This window comes from Episyrphus balteatus, chromosome 3 (genome assembly GCF_945859705.1).
Source record: "Episyrphus balteatus chromosome 3, idEpiBalt1.1, whole genome shotgun sequence".
Lineage (NCBI taxonomy): Eukaryota > Metazoa > Arthropoda > Insecta > Diptera > Syrphidae > Episyrphus > Episyrphus balteatus.
The window spans coordinates 66,607,012-66,610,953 of record NC_079136.1 but is presented as its reverse complement, the minus strand read 5'-3'; positions in this window follow the sequence as shown (position 1 = coordinate 66,610,953).

Below are 3,942 nucleotides of genomic sequence, written 5' to 3'. Positions count from 1 at the left end.
CTAATCATTTTTTAATTGTATTTGCAAAGAAAAAACAACACAAATTCTTTTTTTTTAATTTGTTTTTGTTTTGTGTTTAAAATGAATGATGAATTTGATCTTAAGCAGGTCACAGAGCTCACAAATTGGAAAATTGCCAAAAATAATTTTGTACGAAATAAATCCTCACAAAATCGAGTTATCCTTAGGCTAGGCGCACACATGCGATTTTAGTCGCGCGATTATTCAGTCGAAAATTAAATGACAAGAATTTCAATGAATGTAGACACAATTTTCAAATATTTAATCGCAGGAAGCATGTGTGTTCACAGGCATTGAAATCCTTGTGATCCATTTTTGCGACTGAATAATCGCGCGACTGAAATCGCATGTGTGCGCCTAGCCTAACTTGTGAGTTTCTTGTGACCTGAAGGTAAAGCAGTGAGGTTTGCCAGAATAGGGCTTGTTGTTGTTTTTACTTGCGAAACAGGTACTATAGGTACGGTGACCATATTTCTGGAAGCGAAACCCGGGACAAATATAAAATTAGTTGGATCGTTTTGAAAATATTGATTTTTCAAAAAAAAATTTAAATTTTTTTAAATGAGCTTTCATAATTTATATTTATTTTGATATCAAGGTTTCCTAAACGATTTTATGGGAGCGTTTTTGTTGAAATCATTTAAGTCGTTTACGAAATCAAAAATCAAGAAAATGGTTTTATAATAATGTCTGTTAATAACTTCTAAAAAATTTGTTTTTAATCAAAATCGGGAGAGCTGGGGTCGAATTACGGCACACGATTACGATCATACGTTAACATTTTGAATATTTCTGTCTCTATTTAATTATTAGAAAACGATAGGGACACATAGCAACCATTCGTTAACGAACGTATGCCGTAATTCGACCCCTGGGCCCCTGTTCTGTAACTTTATCACTGGCGATAAACGTTTTTCAACGTCTCTAAAATTCACTATCCTCCATAAATAAAGCAAAATTTCTTTTAAATTCAGAATTTATGAATTAATAAATTATGATCTGGTACAAAATTTCTTTTATTTTGATGAGATTTAATGGATTTTAAAGTCATTCAAATATTTTATCGCCAGTGATAAAAGTTACAGAACATGGGCACTGGTTTTTAACATTTTAATTTTATTTCAATTGATTTTGAATTCAATTAACTCACGGAATTCATTTGTATATCAAAGCTAAAGGCTGTCCGTCCATCCATTCGATCCGTATATTTATAAAAATACACATACACAAAATTGCACACAAGGACATAAGGATGCTAATAATTTTTTTTTATTTGCCATAATAAGTTTATATTAAATCAATACCTCGATGTCTGTTTACTTTAAAAGTCTAAAACTAACCAATTATTACGATTTTATCGATTTTTAAAAACTTGCTTCCAACTAAAAAGGTCAAAAATATAGAAAAAGTGCTAATTTTTGAAAACTTACATTTCAGTCGTTTCTTGACTAAAAAAAATTAAAAGTTGGATATTTTGAAAGGATTTTACCTCTCTGCTTTCTTTTATTAGTACGAAGTTTGGACGTACCGGCTTTATACACGAAATTCCCCCTGATTTAGTAAAAAAAAAAAATCCTCGATTTTTCAACTTTTTTTTACTCCAGTCAAAGCGTCGGAAAAAAGGGCCTCACCTTGCGCAGAGAGGCACTCCCGACTAACAAATTTACTTCTATAAAGCTTTATAGGTGTTTCCGTAGCTCCTGTAAAGCTTTATAGAAGGGATATTGTTTGTTGGGCTGTCAGTTTTTATTTCATGGATCGATAGGGGTATATTTAAAAGGCTTAAACCCAATTTCTCACCACCTGATCATTCTTTTTAGCGGAGTTATTCACAAAAATGCATTTTTTGGGATATTTTACTTCTAAGCTAATATCTTTGCTCCAGATTGTCGTAGACCAAAAAGTAAACATACATTCTCTTCCTCATAATATTTTTTATCGTTATATGTAATTTCATTGTATTTGAGTGAGTAAATACAAAATGGCAGCCATTTAAAGTCAAATTCTTGTTGTTAAAAAACACATTTTTGTCATTATTTCGAAAAAAGCTTATATCATGATTAACATTTTTCTACCCTAATTTGTAGCCCTGTTCATGTCCTGCATTTTAAAGAAAAAATGAGCTCTTTATCACCAAAGATGGCCGAGCAATTGATAAATGAACGCATGCAAAACCGGTGCTAAAACACCCAAAAATATCGTTTTTTGGGAATAACTCGGCTTCAGGATGTTTAAAGCCTGGTACGCAGATAGACCTAAATTTTAACGGAGATAATATTCCCATACAATAAGTTATCGATAACACTGGTCAACAAGCTTTTTGCCACAAGAACCAAAATATACTTTTCTATATGTTTTTGATATGCTGAACTCGAATCTGAAGTCAGAAAATGTTTATTGGCCTCCGTTTTTGAAATATTACCGTTAGAAAATACCGAAAAACGTCATTTTGGCTGTTTTCGAGGTTATGTTTTTATGTGGGGTAGTTCCTTATGAAAAAATTTGTAACGGTTCCTATAAGAACTGGTTTTATTCTTTCAAAAAATGTTTAAATCTTTCCGATATCTTTTTTACTTCCCGAGATATTTAAAATTTAAGGAGTGGTCTTTGACTCAGAAATAGCACTCGCCAAACAAATTAAACTTTTTTTGCCACAAGAACCAAAATATACTTTTTTAAAGGTTTTTGAGTTGCTGAACTCGAATCCGCAATCAGAAAAAATGCTATTGGCCTCCGGTCTTGTTAATATTACCGTTATAAAATGCAAAAAAAAAGGTTTTTTTTTATAACGGTTATATTTCAAGAAGGGAAGCTAATAGAATTTTTCTGATTGCGGATTCGAGTTTAGCGACCCAAAAACCTCTAGAAAAGTATGTTTTGGTTCTTGTGGCAAAAATATTATGACCAGGGACTTAAACTTTAGATTAAATTTAGTTTCTCTTTGGCTTACTAACTGAAACTTAAGATATCTCGAGCCATAAAAGAGATATCGGGAAAATTTAAACAGTTTCTGGAAGAAGAATATCTGTTCTTATAATCACCGGTACAAATTTGTTTATAATGAATTACCCCACATAAAAACAGAAGCTAGAAAAGAGCCAAAATGACGTTTTTCAGCATTTTATAACGGTTATATCTCAAAAACGGAGGCCAATCAAATTTTTTTGACTTCAGATTCGAGTTCAGCATATCAAAAACCCATTGACTTAATATATATGGACTGCTAGAAGCATATTCAGGTTGGTTCCACTTGTTTCTTCGCGATACTAGCGCCCTAAAAAAAAGCGGAGAATAAGTGCAACATTTTTGACGAAGTGCGAAAGGAACAAATATAGAAAAACAGAGAAAGCACTGCCTTTTAACGACAGATGTCATTAACTAAAAGTTTCCTCTTTTCGCCGTCTAAGGTTATACCGCTAGTAGAGCTAGAAAGATGTGGAATCATTTTTTTTCAATTTTTGTATGGAAAAGTCAAACGACTAGCAGTCCATATATAGTAGGTCAATGCAAAAACCTATAGAAAAGTATATCTTGGTTCTTGTGGCAAAAAAAAAGTTCAATTTTGTTGACCAGTGTAATTTGTATGCGGGATCCATTTTAGCTTGGCTAAAATTTTTCGATAATTTGTATGGGAGCTAAAATCTTGAACTGTGTACCAGGCTAAGCAGAGTAGATAAAAATTCCCAAAGGAACGCAGCTCATTGCATGTGAATACCTATGTTATTTTTCCGAACACAAATTTCTTACTTATTTTCACCCGAACGCAACCACTTAAAAGCCCTCTGTATTCTCAAACCCAAAACCTAATTTTCTCTCATGACTTTACTTCATAAAAACTTGGCGCTAGTTACGCAAAAAAGAACTTCGATTCTCGACCATTTGACATTTGTTTTCCTGTTATTTTTCACTCTTCAACATTTT